The sequence below is a fragment of the Silene latifolia genome, chromosome 6, assembly GCF_048544455.1.
Source record: "Silene latifolia isolate original U9 population chromosome 6, ASM4854445v1, whole genome shotgun sequence".
Taxonomy (NCBI): Eukaryota; Viridiplantae; Streptophyta; class Magnoliopsida; order Caryophyllales; family Caryophyllaceae; genus Silene; species Silene latifolia.
In genome coordinates, this window is record NC_133531.1 from 44,174,009 (window position 1) to 44,188,450 (window position 14,442).

At 37.6% G+C, this 14,442-nt stretch overlaps 1 non-coding gene across 1 annotated transcript; it reads left to right on the top strand.

Annotated features, from left to right (window-relative positions):
* Positions 1-695: 695 nt before the first annotated feature.
* Positions 696-802, top strand: LOC141588967 (small nucleolar RNA R71). The gene has a single exon (XR_012519931.1). It is a non-coding gene; the product is annotated as a small nucleolar RNA R71 (small nucleolar RNA).
* Positions 803-14,442: the final 13,640 nt, after the last annotated feature.

A 14,442-nucleotide genomic window follows, 5' to 3' on the forward strand; every position in this document is an offset into this window, starting at 1 on the left:
TTTGAGTGAAAAATTCTTGTTGATTCTTTTGCATTTGGAGGACCGCTTTTTGAACATCAAAACCTTGGTCATTTTGTTGATTGTATGGAGTTTGATTTTGGTAACCTTGGTTTTGGTTGTAAAAGGGTCTTTGATTTTGGTTTCTCATGGGTGGTGGGGTGTATGTTGTTTGAGGGTTTTGAACATTTTGGCTTTTGTATGAGAGATTTGGATGGAATTTGGTGTTTTCATTGTAATAGTTGGAATAAGGGGTACCACTCTTATATGCTTGGAAAGCATTCACTTGCTCATTTGTTCCCCTACATTCACTTTGGTCATGTCCCAAAGTTCCACAATTCTCACATATCCCACTTGGGATTGATGAAGATGCCGTCATGGCATTAACATGATGCTTTGGTGATTTTGAGGCTTCTTCAATTCTAGCCATAGCTTTTTCAAACTTCAAATTGATTGTGTCAATGTGAGCACTAAGTTGAGCACCCAATTGAGTAATAGAGTCCACTTCATGCTTTCCTCCTCTAGTAGCCTTGCGAGGTCTACTATATTGTGAGTTATGGACCGCCATTTCCTCAATCTTGTTCCAAGTTTGATTGTCATCAACTTCGGTGAACATTCCATTTGATCCCATGTTGAGAATGTTCCTTGAATCTTCATATAGACCGTTCCAAAATTGTTGTACCAAGAACCATTCGCTAAGTCCATGGTGAGGACATGAGCGACAAATTCCCTTGAACCGCTCCCAAGCTTCATACAAATATTCTTCATCCCTTTGCTTAAAACCCGTAATTTGAGCTCTTAGCATGTTAGTCTTTTCCGGTGGATAGAACTTTTTGTAGAAAGCTAGAGCCAACTTCTTCCAAGAATCAATTCTGAGAGTAGCCTTATCAAGGCCCTTCAACCATTGTTTCGCGGTGCCAATTAGAGAAAAAGGAAATAAGACCCATCGAATTTGGTCTTGAGTTACACCGGTTTGAGAAATCGCATCACAATAGTCACAAAAGGTTTCCATATGAGAATGAGGGTCTTCACTAGGCATCCCCCCAAATTGGCTTCTTTCGACTAATTGGATAAATGCGGATTTGGCAATAAAATTTCCGGTTAGATGTTGTGGTGTGGGAGTACCATTGGGTAGGTTCTCCTCGGTGGGTACGGAATGTGATGAAAACTTAGGCATTGTGGGTTGATTTTGTGTTGTATTTTGTGTTGGGTTCTCCTCACCTTATCTTGCAAAAGGGTTAATGAACTCAATTGTTGGTTGAATATCCACAACCTCACTAATACCTCTCAAATTTCTCCTAGCAAGTCTTCTATTGGTTGTCAAAGTTCTTTCAATTTCACGATCAAAAGGTAACAAATCACCTTGTGACCTTTCTAGACATGCAAAATATCAAACAACTCGAAAACAATTAGAACAAACTTTGAGGAGTTTTACTTCCCCAAGGCAAAAAAAGACACAACTAATAACAATATAAGGAAATCTAAATCAAGTTAACACCGTCCCCGGCAACGGCGCCATTTTTGGTCGGACTAAATCTTTTCGGTAACTTGTCGTTAGGAGCACCTAGACCAAAATACAATTTATAACTTCACAAACAACTCTACAATTAGTAAAGAGGCAAGTAAAGGTCGGATCCCAAGGGACGGGAATTGAGATGAGATTTCTATTGCAACTAGTGGTGTCTTAGGGGTGTCACAATTTGGGTTGATGTAGAAGGTCACTAAACTAAATAGCAATGAAAATAAACAAGCAAGATGAATTAAAAGGGTTGTAAACAATTGATAAAAAGCACTAGGGTATCCTGGGGTCATAGGGGAATCATGTGAATTGATCATACAAACATGTTCTCAAATTATAAGCAAGCAATTATTGTTGTGATGGATTGAGTTGGGTTATATCTTACAATCCTAGAAAATTTTGGGTCCCGGAGCTGAATCGATTAGATTGTACAACACCTACAAGTCGACTTAGTCTTCCCTACTCAACAACATGCATGGTCTAATGAGACTCGAGTTGGTTTATGTCTTACAAGTCTCATTGAAAAGATAGGTGATGGGTAAAAAATGCAAGGATTCATAGGCTCGCATTTCATCAAACATAACATGTGCATGAGTTGAGATCAAAACAAGCAAGCAAATAAACCATGAAAGCATATTAATTTAAGCATGAATCATTCCCCATGTTGGTTTCCCCTAATTACCCATTAACCCTAGCTAGGTGACTACTCACTCATTATCATGTTGAACATGCTAGCAAGGTTGTCAATCATACCAACAAAGTGAAACATGATGAAAAAATGAAAGTAATTAACAATAATTAAAAAGGGATTAAGAGAATTATACCTACTAATGATTCCAATAATAAAGCAAGAATAAAAGAAGTACTTGATGCTTGATTGAGAGGTTGTCAATCTCCCAATAATAACCCAAATAATCTACAATTACCCAAAATAAAGGATGAACAAAAGAGAGATTAAGGAAATAAAACTTGTATTAAAACTTGATTAATTGTTGATTACAAAACTAAAGAGAGATTTGATTGATATTAACTACCCTAAAGATTGCTAAGAACAACATGCTCTTCCAATTAGACTAATGGGGTATTTATAGTGGAAATTAGGTGGATGCATTAGGGTTAACTAAGGCTAAATTAGTAATTACACTTTTTAGATTTGAGCAAGGAAACGCCGGTATTTTTCGAAGGATGGGCATCTCTCATTGAGGCTTGAAGAAGACGAAATTGCGCTGCCTTGGAATCCGTGCGTCTTAGGCTCGGGACGGCCGGATTCCTGTGTCTCTGCCCGGGCGTCTTTGGGAGAAGACGGGCGTCTTCTGGTGGCTGCTGCCCGGGCGCCTTTGGTAGAAGACGCACGGATTGTAAGGTGGAGGGCGGGCGTCTTCAGCACAATCCGCACGGATTGCTGCTCAGCTTTGTTTATTCTTCTTTTCTTCCCTTCTCTTCATAAAATCCTTGGGATTTCCTCGGGGATGCAAGGATCTTTCCTCATCATTGCCCAACTACTATAATATGTACAAAGGCCTTCTAATATTGTCTCTCCTTGATGCTTGGTCATTGAATTCAATCAATTTAGTCTCATTTTGCCATGAAAATGCAAGGTTTGCACTCCTTTCCTACCAAGGACACAAAACCTCAAAGAATATGCAAAACAAGGAACTAAAGACAATAAATGACCCAAATATGCACTAAAAAGCATGGGAACAAGGCTAATTCGGGGGCTAAATATGCTCTAATTATGGTCACATCAATTACTATGAAGCAAATGACTTGGTTGGCAGAGTTGAAGTTCTCTACTTCGACAATCCTGATGAGCCAGTAACTGATGCCAAAAGGTCGTGCGGAACCTCTTAAACCTACGTTATCCGAGAGGCAACCCGGCTTGTATTTTGTTGTACTTTTGTTTAAACTTTTTTAATTTTTTTTTGTGTGCTTTAGATGCTAGTTTTACAAACAATAGGCTGAACATTTAAGCTATCGTGTTAGTTCCGTAGATTTTGTTGCGTTTTGCAGGATTCTCACGTGAACTGTTCGATCGAAAGCTTTACTCTTTCGATCGAACGTTTTTGCTTCTCACATTACTCGATCGAAAGCCAGCTCCCCTCGATCGAGTGTCTACAAAATAAGCCTTTTCGATCGACAGTTGTTCCTCTTCGATCGAGAACTTCTGACACCCATACTACTCGATCGAGCCCTTCTGCCCTTTCGATCGAGTACTGTTGATATGTCTCGCGTGCTGCGATGTCACGAGGCTAATTATGACCTCCCATGTTCGTGGTCGGTTTAGGGAGGTCCCTACTTCACGCCTATATTGTAAGTTTTCCGAGTCTTACTCTCCTTTTCTCTTCAGTTTGCATTCCTTTTCCTATTTTTGGTACAATGAGGGTATTATACGGTTTGGTTTGGGGAGGTATGCATCCATATTTGTGTCTGCATGTTGTTTTATTGCATTTCCGTTTGCACATTTATTTATTTTCGCATGCATTGTTGTTTTTCATTCAAAAAAAATCGTGTAAAATTCAAAAAATTCACGTTTTATTTTGCATTTAGGTTGAGTCGGAACGTTGAACTTTTATGCTACTTTGAGTCTTTTACCCTTGCCCCGCATATTCTTAACATTTTTTTGGCATGGTAATGTGCATAATCTACGAGTTTTTGGTTTAAACTTTTCTGAACGAATAGACTTGACTCTTTTATTATAAAACTACATATACATTCTAAGGTTTAGAGCTTGATAAACTGGTGACATTCATGACCAGTTTCATATAGGACGTGAGTAGTACTCTCTATAAGGCATGTAACATCAATTTGCACGTGTATGACATTCGTTTCTCAGTACCTGTATGCATTCGGGTTGTGGTGGTGGCACACGTGGAGAGGTAACTTACAATCCCTTCTTTCATTACTACCCATAAACGTTACAATAGCCAAATTTGCCTTTTTGACCCCTTTAATACATCCAAACTCAGCCTGCCCTGTCAAGCTAGTTCAGTGGTTTTTGTGGGTACGCTGTTACCCATGTTTGTGTGGCTCTCTTTGAAAGATCTGAAGTTGGTAGTGATTGAAGAAGAAGAAAAATGAAAAAAGATTGGAAAAGAAATATGAATGAAAGAAAAATGATGAAAGAAAAATTTTATGAAAAAAAGATCGTTGAATAATACTTCCATGCTTATCATTACTTCTTATGGGGAGTCCCTTGTTGATGTGAGTGATGTTTTGCCACAATGGCACGGTTCTACAATTTGTATTGAGTAGTGAAGTGGAATGAGTCTATTATTTGGTTATGGTTGTACTAGCTTGGCTTTACCTCCACTTATCCAAATTAACTTTGCCCCTTTCTTACCCAATTGCCCCACCTCACATTTTATGTAAGTCCTCGGCGTGTGTCTTAGTCCTGATTGGTTGGAGTGCATATGTACGGTCGGTAGAAATTGGTTTCATGTCAGCTGCATGCATATTCTTATAGGTCGAATTAGGTGAGTGTCTTTACTTCTTTCTATTTCATTAAATTATACTCACCTTGTGCTTAATTTGTGTGATGAGCGACATGTGAGAGTCCGATATATATGAGTCTTGCAAGATCGACGGTTCGATAGTTTAGAGCATTGATTTAACTCGTTTGCACTTACTTATCGCCACTTTCTTAGTTGTTGCATTAAATTGGCTTGGGTGGACAGTTTGTAGCTGATAAGTTGGTCCTGTTCCGTTAGTTATCTTTAGTTGCATTCATAGTTTGCTTGGGGACAAGCAAAGGTTTGGTTTGGGGAGGTTTGATGCGTATATTTTGTATAAGGTTTTTACCCTATATATACACACATTTCTATGTTATTTATGTGGCATCTAGCTACAAATACCCCCGAATAGTATACTTTGGTTTATCTTGTATTTATTTGTAGGTATGAACCGGGAAGGAGCGAAATTGAGCCTGAACCTGTCCCAATCTCATGTTTTTTGGAGAAGGATGAATCGGAGCTTGGAATTTGTCACTTAGAGATGCGTGAAGTGGCTTCGAAAGGTGTTCAAGAATTCACCCGTGCTAATATAGCTCGATCGACCTCGTTGGCTGTTGTTTCTAGTCGATCGAATGCTTTATGCTGCTGGAGTACCTCGATCGAGTTCTCTCTTTACTCGATCGAGATAGTTGTTTGTTGAAGTCCTCGATCGAGTACTTGTGTTACTCGATCGAGAGGTTTGCTGAGCTTTATCCTCGATCGAGAGGTTTGCTGAGCTTTATCCTCGATCGAGTGGTTTCATTTCACTCGATCGAGAGGTTCGCTCTTATATGCGGATGTTAGTTAATCTTTGGATACTTTTTTTTGTAATTAGGAATAAATAGGAAGTGACGGCACTCATTAGAGGACTTCTTCCTTTTTTTTTCTCTTACTCTCTATCTTAGAATTTTACACTGGAAACCTATTTCTCCATTGCTACTCTCTTGCATTCGGTATTCTCTACTCTTTATTTCAATTAATTATTTTTGCTTTATTGTTCTTGTTCCTTTAATCTCTTTACTCTTTTTATTCTCTCCTTAGATTATTATCTATCAATTTGTTATTATGTATAACTCTCTAAGTATATGTATTGTTGTTGTTTATTCAATAATTATGCATAGCTAATCTCCTTTGCTAGGACAAAGGGGAGCCATGATATTAAGGAGATTATGAATAGGTTACTAGGGTTTAGTGCGAATTAGATATGTGTTGTTAATCACTGCAATTAACTGTACTTGTCTGCTTGAGTCGATGTAACTAGATGATTAACTTTGGTACACCTTGACCTGGATCGAAAGATTGGAAGGGGTAAGACCTGCAGTGAACATTAGAGCGTTCTAATGAGGGCGAAAGCTAAGTTAGTAATGTTTTAGGGCGAATAACGGACCGAAAGGACCTTTTCACTACTCTGCAGATCGAATTTGCATTGACCTACGACCCTAGACTAGACTTCTTGAGAATCATGGTGAACCAACTATCCTAGCTTTTTCTCTCTATTTGGTAAACTCGTTAAGTCTCTACTTTATTTCACTCTACTCTCTTTTTCTCTTAATCTCCATAGATTAGAACAAACTATTAAAACCCCCAAGAACTGGTTACTCAGACGGACATAGTCTAGCATACATGTTCCCATCTCCCTATGGATTCGATACCCGACTGCCTCTACTGCATTTATTAGAGTCCGGTTGGTTTTATTTTTGATAGGGTTACGACAGTCGTGTCAACTGTGTTCTTCACTCCTTGCACAAAGGGTTCGCCCACTTTAGGGTGAACTATAACATGAGTAACATGAAGAAAAGACTTCATGAGTTTTGTTCTCTCCTTGTCCAAGCGAAGAAGGATATGCAAAGCCAAAAGTTGGCAAACATTCCGATGCACAATGCTTTCATTGTAATGGCAAAGGCCATTGGAAGAGAAATTGTCCCAAATACCCTACGGACAAGAAAGTCGGGCGTGTGATGCCTACAGGTATTATCTCCTCAAATTGTTATATGATAGACATAAACTTTTCTAGTACATCTACTTGGGTATTTGATACCGGATGTGGCTCTCACCTTTGTATTTATGTATAAGGGCTGAGGGACGCGCGAGCACTAGCTTAAGGTGAACTGGACCTACGAATGAGAAGTCAAGCTAGACTAGAGGCCAATTCCGTGGGAACATACGTACTTGTTTTGGCAAATGGTTTAAAGTTTTATTTAAATAATTGTTATTATGTACCGACTCTTACCAAGAATATTATCTCGATTTCCGTATTAAACATGGAAGGTTTTTGTTTTATGATTAAGAACAAGCATTGTGCTTTTTCTTTTAATGAATTGGTTTACGGTGAAGCCATTTCTATTGGAGGTATTTATGTTCTAAATGTTTCTAAAGAAGTCTACCATGTAGAAAATAAGAAACTTAAAACAGGTGATCCCGATCTATCCTACCTTTGGCATTGTCGTTTAGGTCATATAAACGAAAGACGCATAAAGAGACTTGCTTCATCTAAAGTTCTCGAAGCACTTGATTATGAATATTATGGAATATGCAAGTCTTGTCATTTAGGCAAGATGACCCGTGCTCCTTTTACGGAAAAGGGACACGAGCAAGTGAAGTATTGGGCCTTATACATACGGATGTTTAAGTCCAATGACTCTCGCCACTACAATGGTTACAACTACTTCATTACTTTCACTAACAATTTAAATAAATATGGGTATATCTACTTAATGAAGTATAAGAGTGAAGCCTTTGAAAAGTTCAAAGAGTTTCAACATCAAGTAGAGAACCAATTGGATAAAAAGATCAAAACCCTATGATCCGATCGTGGTGGTGAATACCTAAACAATTAATTTGATTCACACCTGAAAGATTGTGGTATAGTATCACAATGGAATCCTCCTGGCACACCACAATTAAATGGTGTGGCAAAAAGGAGAAATCGAACTTTATTAGATATGGTTCGGTCTATGATGAGTCTAACTGAGCTTCCTAATTTATTTTGGGATTTTCCCAAATTGTCTGCAATATTCTCACTAAATCGAAGCCTAACTAAAGCGGCCGACAAGAGTCCATATGATATATGGACAGGTAAGGTCCCTCATTTGTCATTTATGCGTATTTGGGGATGCGAAGCTTAAGTCAAGAACAAGTCTGGCGATAAACTAGCACTCAGATTTTATAAATGTCTCTTTGTAGGATATCCGAAGGAAATGCGTAGTTATTACTTATACAATAATAATGAGAATAAAGTGTTTGTGGCCCGTGATGTTGTCTTTCTAGAAAAGGAGTTTATTTCTAGAAGACAGAGTGGGAGAAAATTTGAACTTGATGAAGTTCAAGAGCCACAAACCGAGAATAAGGTAGAGGAAAATATTCCCTCTTCGTCTGACACGATGATTGTTCTTTTTATACCTAGGAGGTTGATAGGCTATCTCACACCTAATAAAAATATCCTAGACTTGGCTAACAAATGAATGTAGTAAAGTAGGGGTCGAACTCAATGAGACGAGAGTTGCGTATTAAAATGCTATGAATAGAATTATATCAAGGTCGGTTACGATTGTTTGTTTGGTTTGCTTGATAAACTTGTGATAAAATGATGTAAAATTAATAATGATAAAAGAGTCTAGGGAAGTCGGGTCACACATGAAATTATGTAAATGCTCATGTTAGACTAGGAATAGATAATAACGTTAATTATTTAGGTCTAATGACAACCACCTCTCGGCCTTATTGACAACCATAGAAAGGGTTCTAGCGAGCTCTCGCTATTACTAGACCGGTCTACTAAAACATGATTAGTCTAATTCAATTTCATGAATCTCGACTTTTAAAAGTGAATTAACAAATTTAATCTAAGATAGTGATCAATTATCAAAGACTAGCAAATAAAACAAGTATGTGATAGAAACTATTAAACGATATTATAACATCCTAATTCAATATTTAAAAATACTATTTATGCATGGCTTCTCTAATTCCTAAACAAACAGAACTACTCACTCATATTGAAAATTAAACTAACAACATAGGATATGATAACATGATTGCAGTGTAAAACCCAGGGTTCTGCAATAATGATACTAAGATTGCAGAAGAAACTAAAAATACCAGATGACCTTTAAAAATCCTGAATTTTTGTGACAATTAAGTTTAACTAATAAGCTAAAACTGTGCCAATTTTCAAGATTTATGATGAATTCTAAGTATTTTGAAGATCAAGTGGAAACACCATGCACAAAGCTAATTGCAGATAGTAGACTCAGTGAAGTTAAAGGACTATTTGATTGACAATGAGGATATAGTTAAGATCCTAAACTCCCACAAAATATCACAGGAAATTTAAGAGATTAACTTAGCAAATGTAAACTCAAAATCCACAGTTGTCACAGGATTAAAAGCTTATATTTGTATAACACAATTAAAATGAACCACAGTCAAGCACAGGTTCAATCTAATTATGCCAAACTGACTTTGATCAAATAGCCACAGAGATCACAGGCTAATTATCAGGCCAGGGACTCAAACTACAAATTAACACAAGTTTGAAAGTGTTTGAGAGAAGTCTCAAGGGTTAATTTCATTCAAAAGTATTCTGCTCCAAACAATTGAGACACAGGTCCTTATATAGGCCTTGTCTTACATTGCATCTCGAATAACCTAGCATCCAAGGGCCAAGATCTCTTCTAGGATGAGTAAAAACAACATTAAATATATTACAAAATGGAATTTAAAGTAAATAAGTGAAAATAAAAGCAATGGGGTAAAACAGACTGAAATAAAGCAAGAATGTAGTCTGGTCATTTGTCTATTGTGCACAGGTTGTTGTTGCTTTGTTGGCTAGCTGAGTACTTTCCAAAGTCAAGGCTTTTTGTAGTTTTTCTATAGCAGATTTTGTGGAGAAATGGTGCAGTGTTCCTTCATGGACAGCCTCACAATTGCCTAATCAGAAATGGAAAGTTTGTTTTATGCTTTATCACTTTTCAGCAACATGTGACTGGCTCTCTTGCTTGATTTTCTATGCTGAATTCTTGCATTGCATTTGCTTGGCTTGGCTTGGATGCTTGGGACTCCTGCTGGACTTAGTTAAGGCTCACCCCAGCTGGCCATAATGGCAGCTGAAAGCTGGACCTGGTGAACCTCTTGACAGGCTGTTCTAGTGATGGTACAGGTATGGTGTCCTGGCTTGGGTTGGGTGTCATGGCTGGGTTGGGAGCCCCTGATTTAGATCCAGCTACAATGATGATAATAGAATTATAACTAAATGAATAATTGTGAATTAAGATATTGCGAAATGATGATAAAAACATAAATATTAGAAATAATGCTTAATCAAATAACAAAGGGATGATAGTAATATGTAATTAGCAAAATAACTATGAAGATACATATGTGTGTGTGTGTGTGTGTGTGTGTGTGTGTGTGTGTGTGTGTGTGTGTGTGTGTGTGTGTGTGTGTGTGTGTGTGTGTGTGTGTGTGTGTGTGTGTGTGTGAAAATGCTATGAATAAACTATGATGACAATAACTTACTAATAAAATGTAATAAACTAGTAACAAAATGGAAATGCTAATGACGATAATGAAAACAATGTAATAACGATAATGATGAATGAATTAACGAAATAATGCTAGAAATGAAATTACCGTAACAAAGGAAATAGAACTTGAATAATGAAGAACACAAACTAAAAACCCAAGTAACTTGAATGGAAAGCTTGAATTATAATTGAAATACTAAAGGAAATTGTTTATAACAATAAGGAAACGCTTAAAGGAAATGTAAACTATTCTGAAACCTGGAGTTTTGTGTGCTTAAGCGTATGAAGAGTATGTCCTAAGTGACGGATTCAACACCCCTTATATAGGACTAAGGGGATACAATGTAAACAACATAAATGAAGGTGACCCCGATCGGGGACACCCCACCCCGATCGGGGACGTGGTAATCAGAGTTATTGTCCTTTAATTCTTGATTTATTGGCAAATGGAATCCGATGACACCTCTTAATGCCTTTTAATTCCTCGACTAAATGCACAATTGGGAATCCTAAGCTTGCAACCTCACTTGATTATTGGGACTTCATTTGGGCTTTCATTTTCATTTCTTTACTTGTGCACCAACCCAAGTTGGTTACATGCTCGGGATTTTCCAATTCTTCCCAAAATGCCCTTCTATGGTCAAGTCTTGTTTCCATTATTAGCTTTGTGAACTTTGGTGCATGCTAATTTGACAAGAAAAAGCTACCGAATGTTTCATTTCCCACAAAATGCAATGAGTACAAGCAAAAACATCTAGAACACGAAATTAGCTCACAAATTCACTTATTAAAGTGCAATAATCAAATAAAACCGAGCTAAAATAGGGAGTAAAATCATATAAAAATTAGACACATCAAACTCCCCCAAGCTAAACCCTTGCTTGTCCTCAAGCAAGCACATAAAACCAAGACAAGGGAAACGAGTCACTAAACCTCATCAATTGCAAATCCCAATATAAGCTAACAAGCACAATGAATCATAATCCCAAAACAACATAGGCATAGGGAAAATTTAATACATGGATGAGATTTACACGACGGCGTAGCATAAAGGACTTCACATGGACATTTTAACTCTTGCATGATCTTATTGACATCGAAATCGTAACGGGGTTCACTCACACTCATAATATGAATAAGGCAATTTTATGTGAATGACACTCTCCTATATACGACTCAAGAGAATGCGCCCGCAATCTAGCATGGTAGACATTCCAAAATTAACAAGATAATGCTAATCATGATAAAATATGCACAAGAAAAGAAGCTAAGAAGAAAAATAAGAAGATTAGGGGAAATAGGTAAGTGGGTGGACAAATGTTTTTGGTCATGTGGAGGTAATGTCAAGCTAGCAACTAATCAAAGGTGGAGAATGCTCATCAAAACCTTAACCCTTCCCATGCAACAAGAATTAGAGTCAAAAGCAGCATAATAACTCATTTTTTTCATTACAAATCACTAGTAAACTTCCCACAACAATTCTTTATAAAACATGGAAGTAACTCATATCTTCTTCTCTTCTTTTTCATCATTTCATTTTTTTTCAAGCTTCTTTCTTTTCTTTTTCTTTCATTTCATTCTTTTCATTTTTTTCAACTCTTTTCCAATTTCTTTTCTTCCTTTTTTTTTTCAATTTCCATCCAACATTCACCAAGATACGAGAATCAGCAATCCCGTAACAACAATGTTTACAATAGTAACAAATAACCATATCCCAAATAAGAGAGCACCCCACCACAAGTATAAAGTTACTAGCTCAACAATGGTAGGCAAAGTTATATATAGCTAGGAAAGAGGGTACTTTTTGGGCAATATATGTAAGTGAACAAGTGAATGGCTTCTGAATGCAATCATGATAGCAAAGCTCGTACAAAATGGAACAAAAATCATACTTGTGCATATAGATGTATAACGCACACCAAGAGGAGAAACTACACACACCTAGATGACACTGGGTATAGATGCACTGGCCATTGGAGGCTCTATCTTACCAAATATGTAGCTTACCAATGTCAAGATCAAGTCTACTTTGTCCAAAATCCATCCATCCCTCACTATGTCAAGACATCCCCAAGTATGCAAAACCCGTCAAAAGTGTGATTCATTAGCTTAGAAAGCTACAATAAGGGAAATGCAAGGAGGAATGATATTATGCAAAGGACAAATGGGTGGACAAAACATGGAGTTTTTTATAAAATTTTCAAGTTTTTCAATTTTTTTGGATTTTTCAAATATATGAATGCAATAAACAAGACCACTAAATTCCAACTCCCCCAAGCTAGAACAACACATTGTCCTCAATGTGTAAAACGGTTTTAAGCGCAAAAAACCAGATAGGAGGACAAATAAAATCAACAAGGGGAGATGGGGATGACACATGTGGAAATAAAGAAGGGAAAGAAAGGATACAACCGCGTAGAAGCTCCCCCAAGCTAGCTTAAAAACGGGGCGAGTCCAATCCAAGTAACAGTACTGCGAAAGACAAGCTACTACATACTAAAGCAAGCTTAATTGTCTTATTGTCTTAACTATTACAACCAAATTGAAATCATCCAAAAACCAACATAAATAAATTGTCCAAAAACACTAAATTGCATCAAAACTAACTAAACACGGGTTGCCTCCCAAGAAGCGCAATTTAAAAAGCTTGCTAGACTTGTTTTTCCTCAAGTGACACGACCATCTTCATCTTAAAAAAGCAAGTCAAGGCTCGTAAGAGTCTATCATATACCCGCGCATGAGTAATACAAAAGCAAATGTAAGCAATTGATAGGATTAAATCATGAAATATCAAGGGTAAGGAATGATATATCTTATCAAGGTGCGCATGTGACACTTCAAAGAGAACCACCGTACTACTCCACTCGTCAGCAAGAGATGGAGCAACAGGCTTAAGACTTTGAAACAAACTGTTAGTGCTCAAAATATCATCATGAATGGTTGCAAATTGGTGGCATGAAAACTCAAGGAGGTGGGACTCATAAAAAATGGGGGGTTCATCCTACTTAACCTCTAAATTAGTATTATTAAGATGCATCAACCTCAAATGGATCAACTACACCCTCCGTGAAAGGATTTTCAAAGGTGTCTAAAGGCTCGGACAAAACCTCATCCTTTTCTATACGATCAGGCTCAAGATCACCTATGGCTAGTGTGTCATCTACTACAAGGTCATTGTCTTTAACATGAGTCTCTAAATGGTCAATTGGAATGACACTAGGGGACTTTTATAAGAACAAGTTAGACTATCATCATCGTCATCCAATAATTCAAAATCATTAGGGGCAATAGACTCGCATTGGGAAAGGAGAGATACTAGGCTCACTTACTCTCGCTTTCTTTAGAGAACGTTGTTCCAAACGAGTCTGAACCACTTTGAGCTCCTCTCCGATGCGCCATAAAGCTTGTTGGCGGGCTACCTCCCGACATTGGGCAGCCATGACCCTTAGGAAAACCCAAATCTCCTCCTCACTCTTATAGTAAAGACTCCCACAACTCATGTAAAGAGCCAAATTACGAGACTCAGAATCCATACCTTCAAGCACGACCTGACCCAATTCATATTCACTGTAAATACATCCAAAAGAAGCAATACGGCCTATAAATTCTTCAAATTGGGAAAGATAGTCATGAAAAGGTTGGTTTTGTTATTGCAAGGAAGGGAATACATCCATTATGAAGGGCTAAGCGGATCCCCTTGAGATAGCTTCATTACCTACAAAATAGGCACTAAAACTACAAAGAAACCGTGATAACGGTCCCAAGGAACAAGTGTTCCCCGGGACAAAATAAAACAAGATAAAATTCAACAAATCAAAATGCAACAAAACCGTGCTCCCCGACAACGACGCCAAAATTTGATAGGCTATCGCACACCTAACAAAAACACTCTAGACTTGGCTAACAAATGAAT